Here is a 19,920-nt window from a genome sequence, read left to right on the forward strand (position 1 = left end):
CGTATCCTAGCATTGAGTGTTCTGGAACAAATGGTTGGTTCTAAGCTTTACGTTTCAGTAGTTTGGTGGCATCAGACACCTATTTACGTGGCTCACCGCTAACATGTAATTTTATACAAAACTGAACTAAGAAGAACAGGAAACCGATAATTCCTCACAGCTGAATAGATAGAAGTCCTGCGTAGCAGTAGCTAGATTCAGCCATCTCAGTCGCACCTCTGCCGAGTGGCATCGCTCTAGTGGCTCAAACGATACTCTAGTAGAGAACTGGAATTAACATTTGCTCACTTCTCGAAAATAACTCCCCTAACACATAATTAACTGCGTAAATTGCGTTTAACGCAGCGCGCAAGCTCCGTAGCGATGATGCGACCGGGCCAATGGTGTCAGAAGCGCCATCTCGCTTGCGGGAACCGAATGACGTCACATTTGCCGCCGCATCCCGGCTGAGTTTGCAAACTGACGAAGTAATCTAGTAACGTTGCCATCGACGGCCCCCGGGATGCTCCCGGGGGCCGCCTCATCATGTGAACAGCGATCCCACCAAGGCTCAATAACACCACGCAAGAAAGAGCAGCTGCGGCAGTAGTTAGCTGTGGAGATTATGACGACTGTTCCTGCTGCTGAGTCGGTAACCGTCACCAACAAAGAGACGATGGAAGACGAGAGGAGGAGGAGGAGCAATAAACATTTTATTGATGAGGAAAAAAATGGCTGGAGGGAGTGGTGCAGGGTGGGTCCCTATTCCAAGACTCCAGTGGTCGTCGCGACCCGCCAAGCTTGATCCAGAGGCCCTTCTGGGCCTCGTGGTCAGCAAGAGTGAAGATGGCCTCCCAGGGCTCCCTTAGTAAAGTGAGTACCAAACGTGAATTAATGGCATGAGGTCTTTTGGCGCACTCTCATGTTACGTGAGGCAATGAAGGCCACGACCCGCACCACGGGCAAGGGTTAGTGTACAAGGTTGGGTTTATTTGATGGTATCTACCTAAATGTGGGTACGTATGCGTCTGTATTCTTCTATATTTCTGCGCCTCCTCTACATTGAGTAGTTTGCGTGGCGGGGCGTACTGTTGCCGGGTTCTTCGCTGGTGCTCCAGTATATCGCGGACCCGTAGGCGATCGTCTTTTTCATCGTTGTGCGTATCTCCAGCTCGGTTAGTAAAGCCTCGAGATGTGCCTGTTCGAGTGTGTGCCTGTTCGTTTCCCGAGATACGCTCGTGGCCAGGACACCATAAGATTGGATGATCTCCTTTCAATGTGTCACCTATCACCTTAAAGGCGACTTGTGGTATGTTGCCTTGTAGATACATTCTGCCTGCCATTTGTGAGTCGGACATTATTAAAGCTGAGCTGTTTTGCTTTTCCTTGTATGCGATAGCGAGAGCAATCGCCGCTGCTTCCGCTGTAGTAGTGCACCTAGTACGTATCGAGGCTGATGTGTCAAGCGCTCCGTGGCGTGTGGGTTGAACTGCCATTATTACATGTCCTTTGCTTAATCTAGCTGCATCAGTGTACATTACGTCTTGATTACTGCCGAAGGTTTTTTGAAGCTGTTTAGCCCTCGCTTGTCTTCTCGCTGTCTGATAATTTTTGTTCAAGTTGCGTGGGATTGGGAAGACCACTATGCGCTCGCATATTGGATCCGGCACAGTGGTCATTTGTTCCTGGGAGGATTTCCGGTCGTAATGGGTAGCCTAAAGGCGACATAACGTTTCTACCTGTGCTTGTGAGGCATAGCCGTTCTCTTTGTGTCATAACAACGGCGGCTATTGAATCTTCAAATGTGTTGTATATTTCTAGAGCTTGCACCTTCTCGTTTGCCGCATTCGTAGGAAGCCCAAGTGCTGCCTTATACGCGCCACGTATTAGTAGGTCGATTTCTTTGATTTCCGACAGGGTTAGCTCTTAATATGGTAGCCCGTATGTTATTTTACTAAGGCTACAAGCCTGGACTAGCGTTATGGTTTTGTTTTCGTGGAGCCCTTTACCTTTCTTTGTAATTCTGCTTATTATTCTAGCGATGCTCCTCGTGCTTGACTTGAGAGTCGCAATTGTGTGAGTAGCTCTTTTGTTGCTTTGTAACCATAGTCCTACTATTCTGGTCTTATTTCTTTCTGGTAACACCTGGTCAACCATAGTTAGGTGGATGCTCGGTTCGTTTCTGTAGTTACGCACGTGGATCTGGATAAATTCAGATTTTTCCGGAGCACATTGCATACAGTTTTGTTCTACGTATTCCTTCACCGAGTCGATAGCCTCTTGCATAGATTGTTCTTTTTGCCCTAACGAGCCTTTGCAGGCCCATGAGGTGATGTCGTCTGCGTAAAACGCGAAGTTGAGGTCGTTGATTCTCTCTAGTGGTCGTTCCAAGCGGTTCATTGCGACATTAAATAGAAGTGGCGAGAGGATGGCCCCCTGGAAGACGAGATACACGACCCGCGAACACCGGCGTCTCCGCGCAACGCTGCGTCACCGGGCGCGTCTTCCGCGCTTGCCTCGTCAGTTGCTCCTGTCCGAAAGCGTCCGTGTCTGCTCAATGCAGACGCTCTCCCCCCGGGATCGCCCTGGACAGCCCCCCTGGATCGTACAAAGTTGCCATCCATCCAAAGGAAGGCTACAACATAGAAGACATCCCTAGGACGACCCTTCAGAAGACGCTCACTTCTTGCGTCACCGCGACGGGCTTCTCAGGCTACACATATCACCGGGCCTCCAACACGTGTGGAGGCCGTCCTTAGAGAAAGTGTGTTCCCTGTGCACATTGACAGCACTCGCCCTTCCCAATGGACAAGTCTTGCCCGTTCAAGCATCCCTGCTCTCTGGCACGGACATCTCTCGCTACGTGGTAGCAGGGGTCGATCTCGACGAATCGCCAGAAACCCTACGTGAAGCATCGTGATACCCACGATGCTTCGCTTTCAATGCGAGCACGTTTTCGCACCGTGCCTTGAGCTTTAGGGCGCAGCAGATCAGCATTTACAGCACACAACCAACCATTGTTGCGTGTACGCTATCAGAGCTGTTCAAAATAATTTTGTTATATTTAGGGACTTCAACGCATTGGTCGACTTGCTATGTGCCATTGCGACAATTCAATCTTTTCTTTTTCCTTCTAAATTCTTAGACGTTTCAATATCTTTATTTCTCAGGCTGCATCAAACTGGTATGTTTATAGGTCTTCTCGGCGAGCAATTTCGCGCTGCTTCTTTTTCTTAATCCTGTACATTCATTGTTTGGTGCTAACACAAACATGAGCATATGCTATGCCTTCTTAAGGGCCCTTCTTACCGTTCCATTCCAGTGAAGTTGCCAGTATCTAGCATCAACAAATTTATGTATCAAAGCCTCATGACATTAGCCGGGCAGCGCGCGCAGGTTAGCGTCTCATTGGACCCTTTCTGCTACGCACTGAACATCGGAGCCCCGACGCCGTAACAGAAATATTCCTAGCGCAAGTGCTTGTTACATGCGCGAGTTGTATCCCATGCCTGCTTGCCGGTTCTAAGTTTTGCCATCCAAACGTCAGGCTCCTTGTCCTGCGGGTACGTGAGAAGGCTGACAGCCTGCTCCTTTGCGTACGTCCGGCACTGCGGTACCGAGCAGTAGCCTACCATGTTGGACGCCTTCCAATGCAGCCACTACCTATTATAGCGCTTTCAAGTGTTGTCAAGAAGCACGCGAAATGGGAAAACCTCCCCACTTAATCAGAACCGCAGTGCAGGTGAGGCTTTCAAGCTTCCTTTTCAGCTTGCTTCGACGCTTCCGAAGCAACCAACCCTCAAACCACGTCACGCCGACGGCGGCGCCAGCTTTTCCAGTGGTGGAGCTCGCCCTCAATATCGCGAAATAAAAGCACGTATAAAGCTGCGCTCAAATTTCTCATTAGGGATGTATCATAATCGTCGGACATTTTGATAGTGAAGGTTTGTTTAAATACCCTACTAGCTTGCTTCGTGTTTGATTCGTTCATCTTAAGCACAGGGCACGCAGCGCATAAAAGATAACTCAAGTATGAAGACATCAATCACGCCGAGCAATGTCCTAACAAGGAGGGGCTTAGGGGCAATCTTCGGTATAAGTCCCAGTGGTGGTGAGACAAAGCACTATAGATGCGTTGGAAGACCTCCGAAGGAGTGGAAAGCCGAAAGCGAATGCCAAGTTTATGGAGCAAACGATGTCAGGCCATCAGCGTCACGCAACATCTGCGCAAACGCTTTGGAAGCTTCCTGTTCCCATGGGGCCAACACATTCTTTAGACCAGCGCAAATTATCTGGCTCACAATCACTGCCTTTGTGCTGGTTTACCACATCATGCAATGAGCTTTCAATTGTGTTGTTATCATCATCGTTAATTATTCCACACCTGCAACGAAAGAAATGAAGAGAATACCGAACAGACAAAAGACCCTTGAGTTTCTTAACGTGTCACCGTGGCCCATGAATTACCAGGACTAATGAAAAATTTGAAACCAGGGAGATTTCTCGTGGACACTATAAAAAGGAAGAGCTAACAAGTGCAATTGTCCAGTTCTCGTAATTAAATGATTTAATTTGATTTGTTAAAGAAAAGAACAATGATGTGTGGTTAGTGTCGTTCCCCAGGTTACCTTCTTCTTTCCGAGATAAGCCATCTGTTCATTTCTACCAAAAATACGTAATACACTTCCTGGTATGCTCAGAACTAAATGTATTCAGCTTTGACACAGTGAAATAACCAGGATGTTGTCGTTACAAGCCACTAAGTTGCCTAAAAACCATTTCTATCAAAAGTGGTGATTAAGAACAGAGGAACCCCAGTAATAATGTCAAACTACTACTTAGTATTCGGGTACATCCGCGCCTCAGTTTATTACCGCACGAAACATTCGCTCAAAATGCATGCGTGCATGTATTTTTGCATCTGTGGCTACCGTGCGAGGCTATCATTCCTTTAATAATAACTTGCCAACTTTCAGCGAACGAAGTGGTGCAGCCAATGTGTATACCGGCCACCAATTCCAATGATTGTGCACACGTTGCGTGTTAATAGGTGCATTCTGACAACAGCGCAGGGCAGCAGTAAGTACAACGCCCAACCGTACTTAGATCCGAAAAATGAAATTCGAGGACACGTAAGCACTTTTATTGAGTTGTGAATGCGAAAGCATTCACAACTCAACAAATAACTCAATAGTTCAGTTGAACAGCGCTGAGCAGTATTTCGAGTTTTGCACTGCGAGTAACGTTTCCGAGTTTTGCTGCATTCTTCCATCCCTTACTTCGTCTGCTTTGTACTGGCGTGTACGGCCACGTTTCGCTACTCCTCAGGTTGTTTCAGCTCACCATGCAGATGCTTTGCAATTCATAGCGGTACGTGCTGCTCCAGCCAGCAAGTAGCCTGCGGTGCTAGCGCCGCAAGCCACCGACGTCCACGCGACGAGGTACCGAGGAAGCAGCAGCGGCCACCAAAACCCCTGCTGGGAGAGGGAAGATGGTGAATGCTTCTCGCCTCATGCAGCCCCCTGGCGCGCTATTGCGGCAGCAGGTGTTCGGCTTCGCCCGTTCTGCTCCGTCAGGCGCTCTCATGACGTGGCGTCGCAGCCAATGGAAATTTAGGTGCCGTTTTCCAGTTACGGACGCTGCCGACTTTTTCGTCCAATGGGCCATTTGACGCTTTCCAATCAATAAAGAAATGCGTTGGCAGGCTACGTCGATTGAGGGAACGCAAGAACCAATGACATGGGCACACTTCACGCCCACCACTATTCGGTCAGACTTTGCAAGCGTCAGAATGCGAAGCAACCAAAGTGGGTATTCTCGCCGCTCATGCTCTCGTGTTGCTTCAAGCTAACGTGACTTGCAAGCGCTGTTTGTACCACCGCCAGGCAGGAAAGAAAACAGTGAAATAAAAATGATTACATTGAAACCATTGGAGCTCATTATCAAAAGTGGCTCGCTTTCTGGCCCAGTCAAACTATTCGTGCCACTTTGTGCGTCACCAAAATCTATCCCACGACCCAGCAATACTGTGATGAAATCGTGCTTAAGACTTCGATTCTGTTTTGGTAAAGCACAAATATTTCATTTCCTTTTATCTTGAAACTTATCTGAAGCTGTTTTAGATATTTGCAATATAACCTAACTTGCATGCTACTGCCCATTTTTTTCTCGCTGCTGCGGAAACCAGGCGACGCCCCTTTTTAAACCTGACGCGAGGTGAACGTTTACAGTGTTGAAGGCCAGACGCGAGAAGCAACGCTTGTGTCATCGTTATCCAGCCAAGAACTATACCGCGTGCATGTGCCCATCGGAGTCAATCGTGTGCCAACCTCCTGACAATCCCTCAAAAGCTACGTTGCCAACCCGTCTCACACGTACGGAAATTTCCGATCCCACGCACATTCGGCCATTTACAGGAAAAACGCGTCCGGCTCTCGAAGAAATAAATGCGCTTTAAAACCAGGGGCCGCCACAACGTAAAAAATATTTCATTCTCCTTCGATTTTAATATATTGAAGCCAAGTTTACGTAACCGCTGACGCAAGCGGAGGCGGCGATCTGCAGGTTTTTCCGAAGAGCCCAATCAAGCGCTCTGCTCGTTTACAGTCGCCCGTTACCTTTCGTTTGGTTTTCAAGTGAATCGCATTGCCTACTGTGACAGGTTCTCGTTATCTCGCCGGCGGAGGAGAGGCGAGGAGCGCGCAGAAGTGGAGAGGGCTCTATTGGGTCCGAGAAAAAGAGAGGGATCGTGGAGAGCAAGAGCCGTTCTTTTCTGGAATCCCTTAGGGATTGCAGAGAGCACGGAGCACATGGCCGAGCTAGGGGAGTGAAATTAGCACCGGGGAAAGAGCCTTGCGTCAATGGTGCCTAACGATGCAAGCATACTGAATTCGCACCGGCCTTAGCCTTCAATGCCGGAAAAAAGAATGCCAAAAGGCGACTAGAATATTTTCAAATTGCACATCTGGATGGCAAGTTTTCTGCCGATTCGAAATATATGTAACATGCGGGAGTATATTTTTACAACTTGCGCCTGAAAATTTAAGAGTTGACAGGAGCTCAGTTCCGTCGCAACCGCTCGATGCTACAAGCGCGGATGTTGGAGCAACATCGGTTGAGATGGAACTCGCGAGACGACCAACGTGGATTGAACGGGCTCGACGAGTCACCGGCACCTAAATAGAGCGCCCGAGCACGTGGACAACACAGGCTTATCAATGGCACTTTTGGGAAATAAACATTGCCTCCGGCTAATCCTCGTCAGCCGCACTTAATGGGTTAAGGTGGCTAGAATGGGTAGGTGCCAAAAGGCCGCCCTGAAGCGCGTCGAGTCTCCCGGGGTGGAGGTGGCTTCTCCGTGCACGCGCGCCGATTGTGGAGAAGCTGACCCTGCGGCTCGCGGCGTGACGGCTACAAGCGCGATCAGGCCACGCGGTGCCGTACGCGACGGCGCGGTCGTTCAGTTTGGTGTGCTTTCTTTTATTTCGACGAGAAAAATTTAACTTTCGCTTGTCGTTACACTTAACATGCTCCCTTCTTCCACCGAATACAACGTTGCTTTCATGTACAGCTCTGTTAGTACTGTGGGAAGCATTTCTCTAACGGCCGTATGACACTCTGGGACACTTGCGTAATTTGCTTGGAATGATGTAATTAACTGGCAGTCTTGATAATTGGAGCATGCATCATGCATAAAAATGATCCCTTGTTCAATCAAAATTTACACCTTGTGGCAGGTTGGGCTCTCTAAGGTCATTAGGCAACTTTCTGCGTGGTTCGTAATAAACGCTTGTATAAGCAATTTGCGGCAAAGACTGTAATTAACCTAAGCAATTTAAACTTTGTGTAAACATGAACCACAATATGATCCCCGTTCTCTGCAAATATCGGGTGCTTACAAAATTAGAGGATGCTTAAGCTTCGCCTTATGGACTGTAACGCGATCGCATTCACATATCACTGACGGCTTCTCACGCTTCCCGGCAACTGCAGCTTATGTAACCGTAATGTTTACCGGGAGATGCTGTCGCTAAACGCTATGCACGACGGCAACCTTTTTTGGTAGAAACGCGACCTCTTGCGTGGACCGATATCGCAGAGGTACTGCATAGCTGCGCAAAAAGGAAATGCTTCATTTTCAGCTTTCAGTTATTGTTTCGACTTTCTATTATTTCAGTATGAGTAGATTTGACACAAAAGGCATGCCCTGTCGGTGTTTCGTTTCATGACATTTGTTTTTGCTCTGGCATTCTCGAAATTCCGAGGAATAACTTTGTGAACAATGTGAGACAAGGTATGAGCAACTTTAGTGATAGAACGGTTTGACAATATAACCCGCATATAACGGATGTCATATAGCAAGGCGTGGCATATACATAAACCTAAATATAAACAGAAATTTTTGCTCTCGTACAAGTCCGCCGACACCGACACCTGATTTTCCCGGACACGGGGCCCTTAATGCTACCGCGTTAAAAATGTCGAAATTTCTTGCACATCCGCGAGAATAAGCAAATAAACAATTTGCTCTGAATTGCTGCTACAAGAGAATCATACATTTGTAAATTGGTTTTTATAATAAATAAACAAGTAACCATGTGAATTAGACTAATCAAATTTTTATTATCAAATCAGCTATGCGATTGATAATAAAAGAAGACATGAAGCGCGCCTTACCAGGAGCTCGCAACCATTTCCAGAAATGCAAAATGATGGCGCTGCTAATTTTTACATCGTAATGATTTTCGGCCATTATCACATGGAAAACAGAAATTGGCCAGCCAAAGAGTGAAAATGCGACGCCCATACCAGACACCCATGAGTGACATGATTCCTTGCGCATAATCTTCAGGCGGCCATGAAGCGACCGAGATCGCGGCTTTATAAGACTGATCGGTTGATACGCGCCCGCCTGTGAGGCAAGATCAATCACGTCACTCATGGGTGTCTACTATGGTGGCGCTCTTTGGTTGCCTTCTTTGACTGTTCAGTTTCTCGGTTCCGTGTGAAATTAGCCTGAATTCATCACGTCGCAAACAATTGTCCCCTTCTCCCGTTTCTGGAAACGGATAATTATGAGCCCCTCGGATGGCGTACTTCCAGTATTTCATTGCTGCCAATCGCATGGCTCTATTGGTTAAAACGTTAATTACTCTACTTCACCTAACCACTTGCTTAATTACAACATTTAGTCATTTTGAAATATTTGACTCTGTTTAAAAAAACAGAGGAAATAATTTAAACATATTATCTTCTATATTTCTAATACACCCGCTAGTAAATTGCTACCAGCTTTGGATATTTAGGGACAGCGGGGAGAATTCGCAAACGTTTCATACATAACACTTACACTGACGAAGAACGACGGTTTACTATTCTTAATGTAGCCCCGAATTGACCCGCGCACAGATTTGCCTCCACATTACCCGTAACATTCTCCTCATTCTATCTACACTGTATTCAAAGAAGCTAAAGTAACAACAATTAACAACTATGGTAATAAAGAGGCTAAGCTAGCCACGCAACAAACTGCTGTGCGAAGTAGGGTTCGCAGGGCGGCGTTGTCGTCTATGTCCCAAAAGAAGGCTCGATAACGTTAGGTGCGCGCACAACAACAGCAACGACCGGAGTAGACCAGAAATGTCAGCGCTCAACGCCGTGAAGGGGAATGTCAGCAACCATCTTCGACTACTGTGCTAACAATTACTTCGAGAACCACTTCGGTAATGATTATCTCAGTGTGAAAGGCGTGTTCAGCTGTCAGCATAGGAAACTTCGGAAGGAAAAATTTTTTGGTAGAATAGATCTCACAATGAATTTCCATGTTATTGCGATGAGCAATGAAGCAATATCGAGACACGCCGTATTTCCACCACAGAAAACCCGTCCTGTATGAGACCAGCACGAAGCTGCGTTCATCTCGCTGCACTTTCAGCTCAACCCGCTACGTCAGTAGCGCGTGGCGCCTGTGTGAATACATGTACAGCCGAGATTGTCTCACTATACATGTCGCAGGTCCGGTTCCGGTCAGGGCAGAAGAATTTTTCAAGGCTTGTTTTGCCATTCAAGAGTGGCACGTACCCAAAGCTACATGTCCACTGACCCAAGTTGGTTCGGTGACCAAGAGAAGTTCATTGAAGAAACCGCGCCTACCCTGTGGCACAACCGAGGGGTCCAAGATGGCTTTAAAGACAATCATTGAAGAGCAGCACATGCCCTGTAGGACATATCCAGAGGCCCAAGTTGATACGCGCGGTTGGTTTCGAACCCTGCTCGCTTAGCATTGCAGCCCGATGCTTTAATCAGTAATCCACAGACCACATGGTGACTAATGTTTCCTGGAAAACGCTTAGAGACATACTAGTCCCTTAAATGTGCGTGAAGTTCCCAAAGAATAGTTCTCCCTATAATCGACTTACATTCATTGATTCCTCCATGAAATCCCTTGCGTTTGCTCGTCCAAAACATTATGCAAGAAGTCATTTATTAGGAAACACGTATAATAAAAGAAGTTATTAAACGATAACCTAGATTTCTTAACTCTTCTCACTAGATTTGTTGCGTTGCAGTAATCCAGACCCATTCCGCGGGATGATAATCACCTACTTAGATAATCATATTCAATGGTCTTTGGATTATTTTATACAGCAGCTTCACATAGCAACTTTTTTATAGCAACTTCATATTTCACAGGTACCCTTAATAAATGAACAATTCTGTGCTAGTCAAAACAAAATTGTTTTACTACCTTTTAACACAAAAGCGCTAAATACATTTACAAATAAGCGTGACTGCTCCTATTTTTCCAGTCGCAACAACATTTGCGTCGAACTGCACGTTCATTCTATGTTGTTTACCGCCCTCGAGGTGGCAGCCACTGTGGAAACGGCTGATTGGCGATGCGAGCCGATTTTTCATTACTTTTGCCTCTGTATAACGCTGCGGTATGAATTGAGGCCTCGGCTATCGAGGTGTACTGTCCATCGAGTAATATTGCACTTGATTGAATCAAGTAGGAAACCACTCAGCTTTACCAGCAAGAACTTAGTTTTACTTAACTTTGTTGAACGAGGACCTCGGCTTAGTATACTCGGCTTAGACACTCTCAGATTGACGCTTGATGATCTGTTTCAAATCAAATTTGTAGAAAGCCGTTCTCCCCAGTGGGTCCGAGCCGCTTGCCCCACAGAAATCGGTGGGAAGACATCTTCCATTCCTTTCGGAACGGGACAGTCTTCGGCTGTGTCGAAAACGAAATATGTTTTTCTCGGTACAACATTGCGTGCTAAGAGCCCCCGCGCCGCTTGACGTCGTGAGTTCTCGCGGTTTTGTGACGTCGCTTGATCGACCGGTGAAATGGGCGCGGTTGAAAAGGTTTCGTCAAATAGCATAGAGATAACGGTGACAAAGCCGTAGAATGAGAAAGAATATGTTAGAGACAAAGTCTTTCTTAGCAAGGTGCAACCACTTTTCCGTATCGGGTATGTTACTAGCCCCTTATCGGGGGCCGATCCCGGAGATTGTGCAGCCTAAACATATGGGCCGGTATGTGCCCCTGAGACCACTGGCCACCATCATGTTGCGAATATATATATATATATATATATATATATATATATATATATATATATATATATATATATATATATATATATATATATATTGTCGCGAAGCACTTTGAGCAGAAAACGTTCGCGACTAGAACGCTGAAGCAGCGAGAGGTAGTGTAGCCGACCGAGCACCGAAACAAGGTTGTTCTTTCTCGTCGTCGCTGTCTCTCTCCTAGCCACAGCCCCACTGCTCCTTATTTTACAGTACAGTTATCTCCCCCGCGGAAAAGGAAGCCGTCCCGGCGACCTACGGGTAGGACAGCACAGGCGGATCATAGTAGGGCTTGAGACGCTGGGCATGCACAATTTCGCGTCCATGACGGCGATGATCCAAAGGTAGCTCGAGGGGTTCCACAATATAGTTGACTGGAGACGTTTGGTTGATCACGCGGTATGGGCCTTGGTACTTCGACGCGAGTTTCGGTGACAGTCCGGTGGTAGAGGCTGGAACCCAAAGCCACACTAGCGAGCCAGGAGCATACGATACAGGAGCATTGGAACTTTCTCGATGGTGCTTCTGGCGTTGCTGGTCTTCTGACGTAAATATACGGGAAAGCTTGCGTCACTCTTCTGCGTGTGCAGCAGCTTCGGATAGGGTAGTCGTTTCCGTGGAGTCAGGGCGGTACGGAAGGATAGTATCCATTGTGGAAAAAGGTTCGCGTCCGTACAGGAGAAAGAAGGGCGAAAATCCCGTGGTAGTCTGCGTGGCGGTGTTGTGCGCGTAGGTCAGGAAAGGTAGAACATGGTCCCATTTGGTTTGGTCGGATGCAACGTACATGGCCAGCATGTCACCAAGAGTGCGATTAAAGCGCTCGGTCATGCCATTAGTCTGCGGATGATACGCAGTAGTGGTGCGATGAATGATGCGGCATTCTTTGAGGAGAGCCTCGATGACGTCGGAGAGGAAGACGCGGCCTCTGTCACTGAGTAGTTCCCTGGGAGCTCCGTGGCGAAGGATGATGTGGCGCAGGAGGAACCAGGCGACGTCACGTGCAGAAGCGCTGGACAAAGGGGAAGTTTCCGCATAGCGCGTAAGATGGTCGATGGCCACGATTACCCAGCGATTGCCATCTGATGTGGTTGGTAGAGGTCCATAAATGTCGATGCCTACTCGATCAAAAGCACGTGCTGGGCAAGGCAAAGGCTGCAATGGCGCGGTTGAACGACGAGGGGGATCTTTACGGCGTTGGCAAACCAGACAGGAGCGGACATAATGATGGATGAATCGATACATCCCCCGCCAGTAGTAACGAAGGCGTAGACGCGCGTATGTCTTCAGTACCCCTGCATGCGCGCACTGGGCATCGTCGTGGAACGCTGCGCAAATATCCGAACGCAGGTGTCGCGGGATGACAAGCAACCATTTGCGGCCGTCCGGGAGGTAGTTGCGACGGTACAAGAGCCCGTCGCGAATGGAGAAGTGATGCGCTTGGCGACGTAATGCGCGATTGGTAGTGGGTGTCGATGGGCTGGACAAAAAACGTAGCATGGACACAATCCATGGGTCTTTCTTCTGCTCCAGAAGAATGTCCGTGGCAGCAAGGGAAGACTCGGACAATGAAGCCTTCGGGAAGTTAGCCTCGTCTGTTAGCGGCGAACGAGACAAGGCATCCACATCCGAATGTTTTCGGCCAGAACGATACAGCACGCGAATGTCGTACTCCTGCAGTCGAAGGGCCCATCGAGCAAGACGACCGGACGGTTCTTTTAAGGACGACAGCCAGCACAGCGAATGGTGATCAGTTATGACGTCAAACGGGCGGCCATAAAGATACGGACGGAATTTGGTTATGGCCCAAATTATAGCCAGGCATTCCTTTTCTGTGACAGAATAGTTCGATTCAGGTTTAGTGAGTGCACGACTGGCGAAGGCAACGACGTACTCATCGAAGCCAGCCTTTCTCTGAGCGAGAACGGCCCCAAGGCCAACGCCACTGGCATCCGTGTGTATTTCAGTTGGAGCACTTGGGTCGAAATGGCGCAGGATTGGTGGTGACGTCAAGAGACGACGCAGCTTTGTGAAGGCGGCATCGCAATCCGGTGACCAGGTTGAAAGGTTGTGGCCACCATGAAGAAGCTGCGTTAAAGGTGCTATTATAGTGGCAAAATTGCGGATGAAACGGCGAAAGTATGACGCTAATCCAATGAAGCTGCGCAGTTGTTTCAAAGTCGTTGGTCGGGGAAACTGGGCAACAGCTTGTAGTTTCGCCGGATCAGGGAGTACACCTTCTTTCGAGACGACATGGCCGAGGATGACCAGCTGGCGGGCAGCGAAGTGACACTTCTTCAAGTTAAGCTGGAGGCCAGCATCGGCGATGCACTTCAGGACGCGTTCAAGTCAAAGTAAGTGGGAAGAAAAGTCCGGTGAAAAGATAACGATGTCGTCCAGATAACATAGGCATATCTGCCATTTGAGGCCGCGCAAAATGTTGTCAATCATTCTTTCAAATGTGGCAGGCGCATTACACAGGCTAAATGGCATCACGGTGAATTGAAATAAACCGTCAGGTGTGATGAAGGCCGTTTTCGAACGGTCTGACTCAGCCACTGGCACTTGCCAGTACCCGGATCGTAAGTCTAAGGATGAGTAGAATTCAGCGCCTTGGAGGCAGTCTAGCGCGTCGTCAATACGGGGTAGCGGATAAACGTCCTTGCGTGTGATCTTATTAAGTCGCCGGTAGTCCACGCAAAAGCGAATTGTGCCATCTTTCTTTTTTACCAGCGCTACAGGAGAAGCCCAGGGACTGTTCGAAGGTTGTATGACACCGCGTTCGAGCATGTCTGCAACTTGCTCAGCGATCACGCTACGCTCCATGGCGGATACACGATACGGCCTGTGGCGTAAAGGCGCATGGTTGCCGGTGTCGATGTGATGGACAACAGTAGAAGTGCGGCCTAAGCGAGATTGTTGTAGGTCGAATGACGTGCGAAAATGGTCTAGAAGATGGACGATCTGGGCGTGCTGCGCTGGAGTGAGGTTGGGATCAATACTCTGGTAAAATGTTGGGTCACACGGCGGCGTGGGAGGAGAAACTTGAAGGCCCAGAGTGTCAACCGGAGGAGAAGCCGGGTCGTCAGGCACATCGTAAAGGAAACTGGCTTCGATTCCGTCGGCATAACCAAGACACTCATTGTGGAGCAGCCTAGCAGGGCAAGGAAACAGGTTTGATACATAAAGTGCGCTCGAACCTTGTCGAATGGCAAGAAGGGCAAAAGGAAGCAAGAAAGGATGGCGGCGAGTAACAAGCTTAGACGGCGTGAAAAAAACTGTGGAGTCGGAAAACCCAACGCAGGAAACGGGTACAAGTGCGGCAGAGTATGGAGGAATCTCGGTGTCGGCGGTGACGAACACACGACCGGAAGTGTCATCAGTATCTTCAAAAACGTTGGTGCCGAATGGCGACAGCGCGAGTTCAGCACGGGCGCAATCTATAACGGCATGATGAGAGGACAGAAAGTCCCATCCTAAAATCATGGCATGGGAGCAGCGAGGTAGAACAACGAACTCAATATGGTATAAAGCGCCGCTTATAACAACACGCATGGTACACTTCCCTAAGGGTTCAATCGGCGCAGCGCTTGCTGTACGTAATGAAATGGCTGAATAAGTCGTCGCTACTTTTCTAAGGGTAAGACGAAGCTGGTCCGAAATCACTGATATAGCTGCTCCCGTGTCTACAAGCGCATGAACGGCAATGTCTTCTGCATAAACTTCAAGGACATTCGCAGGAAATAAATGAGGTCTTGAGGAGTTCGCTAAGATCGCAGTTCTTGCCTCCGGAACTGCGGTCCTTAGTTTTTCTCTCGGATAGCTTCAGGACGACGGATAAGCGGCGACAGAGAACGCCGACGGGGAGACGGAGACCGACGGGTATTGAAGGGTCGGGAAAGAGGAGACGAGGCTTCGAAGGGCTTAGCGGCAGTAGCAGAACGGGACGGAGAGTCGAAACCGTTAATTTGTGCCCTCGGAGAATCCGAAGGATACCATCCATCATCCATCGGTGCCATGGGTGGCGCGGTAGTACTAGTCTCCTCAGGCATGGGAGATGTGAGAGGGATCGTCCGGCTTCGGAGTTCCAGGTTTGCAATAAGTCCAGCACCTCCACCAAATGTCGCGAAGCACTTTGAGCAGAAAACGTTCGCGACTAGAACGCTGAAGCAGCGAGAGGTAGTGTAGCCGACCGAGCACCGAAACAAGGTTGTTCTTTCTCGTCGTCGCTGTCTCTCTCCTAGCCACAGCCCCACTGCTCCTTATTTTACAGTACAATATATATATATATATATATATATATATATATATATATATATATATATATATATATATATATATATATATGTATATATACACAGGATGTTTAAAATTAAGCTTTATGAGTTTCTTAAAATTATGCACTGAGAGGAACGCGACGACCCCTTGTTCAAATGTTATGTGGCCAGGGGGCACAAAGTGAGATTATAATTATCGCTGTCAGCAGCCCACTTAACTCAAATTTAATATTTACTTTTGGTTGGCGGCAGTAAGTGGGTACGTTTGTACTGAAAAGTTAGAGGCAGTCGTGTTTCTACAGAGTATTAGTGGAAGAATTCTTCTAGCGTGTCTGTGATCCGAGATATCCGACTGCAAGTTTTAATTGCCGCTCGCCTGATTACGCATGCAAGAGAGCGAGGATCAGCGCAAAAAATTTAGTCCGATGCTCCTTCAAACGTGGTGCTTCACTTGTGCTGCGAGCCGTGGCCAGTAGTGCTGCTCTATGATACGTGCTAATGTTCTTGTGTAGCCTACGTGGCCTGAGGTGGCTTCATTGGGACAGGCTCGCAATATTTTGTTGTGGAGAGTTTTAGGGACGACCAGTAGATATCTCTACCCTGTTGAAGAAAAGTCCTTCCTAAAGAGAACACCGTTGCATATGGAGAAGGGTGACAGGCCCCTTGAGAACACTCCAGACATGTTCGTGGTGCGGTCTTCTAAGAAGTCAATTAATGAAGCGAGGGGCTCTGGTCTTCTTGCTGTTGTTGAGAGATGGTGGCCGCCTCAACAACTCCTAAAAAGTCTGCGAATTCGTCATCCTCTTTGCCTGACGACTTTATCGGTGATCTGGAAGGGCAGTTAGCATCTAAGTGTTGCCTCTTCCCGATTTGTACACCACTGTCATGTCGTACTCTTGAAGCCGTAGGCTCCAGCATGCCAAACGTGCAGATGGATATTTCATGTTGATCAACCAACAGAGAGAATGCTGGTCACTTATGACTTGAAACGGGCGGTCGTATATGTACGGGCGGAACTTGGTAACTGCCCATGCAACAGCCTAGCAGTCCATCTCTGTGGAAGAGTAGTTGGACTTTGCACGTGGCAGTGTTCTACTCGCGTCAGCAATGACCCGCTCAGCGCCGTCTTGCCGCTGAACAAGGACCGCGCCTAGACCCACGTTGCTGGCATCATCGTCAGCAACATTGTCAGTGGATCATTGTCGGTGCATTCACATCAAAGTGGGCAAGAACAGGCGGAGTTTCCAGACGGGGCCACAACTCGCTAAATGTCGTTTCGTGCTCCTCTCCCCACACAAACGTGACATCTACTCTTCTTAGGCAGACATCTACTCTTCTACAGACATATACTCTTCTTATTCGCGCAAAACCCGCAATAAATTGCCCGTAATATGCGCACGGGCCCAGGAAGTGTCTGACTGCCTTCTCCTCTGTAAGCCTTGAAAACTTTGCGACAGCTGTGATTTTGTTACACCTTTGTGACTTACAACGTGGCCCAAAAATTGTAGTTCTCCATATCCAAAGAAGCACTTTACTGGTTTTATAGTAAGCCCAGTGGAGCGCATAGCTTGAAGAACAAACCTTAGCCGTTTGAAATGTTCATCAAGGTGGCAGAATAAACAACATCGTCTAGGTACACTAAGCAAATCTTCCTCTTAAGATCTGAGAGAACAGTATTCATTATTACATTAGCCTTTGGAACGTGGCTGGGGCGGAGCAGATACCAAAAGGGAGACCTTTGAATTCATAGAGCCGATCAGGCGTCACGAAGCAGTCTTTTCGCGATCCCGCTCATCGACCTCTAGTTGCCAGTATCCACTTTTGAAGTCCATCGATTAGAAGTAACGAGCATGCCGTAGCTTGTCGAGAGAATCGTCGATACGTGGTAAGGGATACACCTTTTTTCGCAACCCGATCGAGCTTGCGATAACCGATACACAACCATAGGCTACCATCCTTCTTCTTTACGGGTACCACGAGCGATGCATAAAGGCTTTTTGACGGCTAGATGACATCATCCTCTAGCACTTTCTTGACCTGCTGCTGTATTGCTTCATGCTGTTTCTGAGCCACGTGATGCAGGTTCTCTCGGATGGGTATTGATGTTTCCTCCGTAATGATGCGGTGTTTCGTCAGCGGTTTTTGGTGGGCTCGGGACGTTGTAGAGAAGCAGTCCTTGAAATGGTCAAGCACTTCCCTGAGACTTTGTTTCTGTTGCGGCGCTGAACCTGGGTAAACAGTGACTGCGGGTGCATGTTGTATCGTATCGGTTGTCGCTTCCTCTTTTGCAGTGAAGCAATGCTGAACGCGGTCGATTTCCCGAAATAACGTATTATTTAAATGAAGATAAAGAATCCGAGGACAGTTAAGCACTTCTTATGCATTATGAATGCGAAAGCATTAATCTCGAATTGAACGCCACTGAGAAGTCTTCCGAGTTTTACGATGCGAGTAATATTTTCGAGTCTTGCTGCAGAGTATCTTATCACGTTTTGGCATTAAATTGGTGCTGGTTATTTTTTCATAATTTCTACGCTAGCATGTTGGCTGCAGATTGGAATCGTTTGGATGGTATTACTGTAAAATCGAGGCCATACTTTGGACATAGTAAATCCCGGAAATTATTTAAAATTATACAACACATCACCGTACGTATGTCAAAATTTTCGCCTATCTCGAAGATAGTGAAGCCAAAAAAAATTTATCCCATGCTCCTCCTGCTCCCCTCACACGAGGAGTGACGCGATAAACAGGGGTGGGGAGTGACTCCGCCTCCATCTAACCCCCTACTCGCTCAGCAAAATTGTGACTTCCATCGATTTCAACTGGAGGTGGAACCGCCTTTTAACATTTTTTTCGGGCCTAATCATACATATGCAGTGTGTGTACGCCATTTGGGGGTGGAGAGTTTTCTCACTTTTTCGTGAAGTCATTTGTCAATATACAGCCGAAGTGGGTGCGACCCGAAATATGTTTGCCAATCACGAAAATATAATGGCGAAACTGCAATAGAAACAGGTTAAGCAAACCTTGCGCTGTAGCGCCCCAGGAAGAGTTTAATAATTATGTGTGATCGAACAGATAAGTCAAGTTAGGGCTGCACTTTGCACTGCCAACATTCTGTAACTTTTTTGACAGCCGTCATTATAGCTTGGTAAAATAAGCATCTCTTTGGATCGTTTCTCGCACTTGTCGTCCTAGTACCAGTCACCCACCGCCACTTTCAGTAACGTTCCGAAGCGATAAGAGCTGCAGGGGTAGCTTTTCGCCCGATCACGACCGCATTGTAATGATGCAAATAATCAGAACTGGAACTTGTGAAACGCAGGTGCTTCTGGTTGCCATTAAACGCCGATTGTATCTGGTTACGAAGATGCTGTACAATAATTTAAGAGCAACGCTTGCGAAACTTACCCCCGTATTAATAAACGTACCTTAATTGGAAGCCACATAGTGACTTCGTCACGTCCAGCTAAAGACAATTGCTGACGTTAACGCGCCCTAAGAAACGAAATGAGTTTCTTTGGCATGTTCGCGTCCGGCGCTGTCCTCAGCCGGACTAGGCCAAGTCAAGTTAAGTCGTATTTCTAAGTACGGGGGCCCCTATCCAAACTGTCTTTTGACTGTGTCGAACAGCATTTATGAAGGCGATCAGTTCGCCGTTTCTGTGAATCGGTGAGTCCGTTATGCTTGTAAGTGTTCGTATCTGGTGGTGGTGATGTTACACACGACGCGGCAGCGATAAATCTGGGCTACTGAGGAGAGCTCGCCCGAAGAAGTTGGCTTACAGCGCAGCTGACGTCAGCGCCGATAAGGCACGTCCTCAAGGTCACGTCTGCGTCCATTTCGCGCGCGTCTCTCTAAGCGCTCTAATACCATATCGAAGTACAATGTTATTGTCATGCAGTGGTGACAACTCTGCGTGAGATTCCCAAGTTGGCGGAGCCCAATAAAGCTGAAGCAATGAAGCCGAAGCTAGAGCTGATGAGGAAGCTCTGCATCCCTCGGCTTACTGATGCTGAGAACGCGGAGCGTGTCAGAACCTATGCACAGAATTCGCGCGCTC

This window comes from Dermacentor andersoni, chromosome 11, assembly GCF_023375885.2.
Source record: "Dermacentor andersoni chromosome 11, qqDerAnde1_hic_scaffold, whole genome shotgun sequence".
NCBI lineage: Eukaryota > Metazoa > Arthropoda > Arachnida > Ixodida > Ixodidae > Dermacentor > Dermacentor andersoni.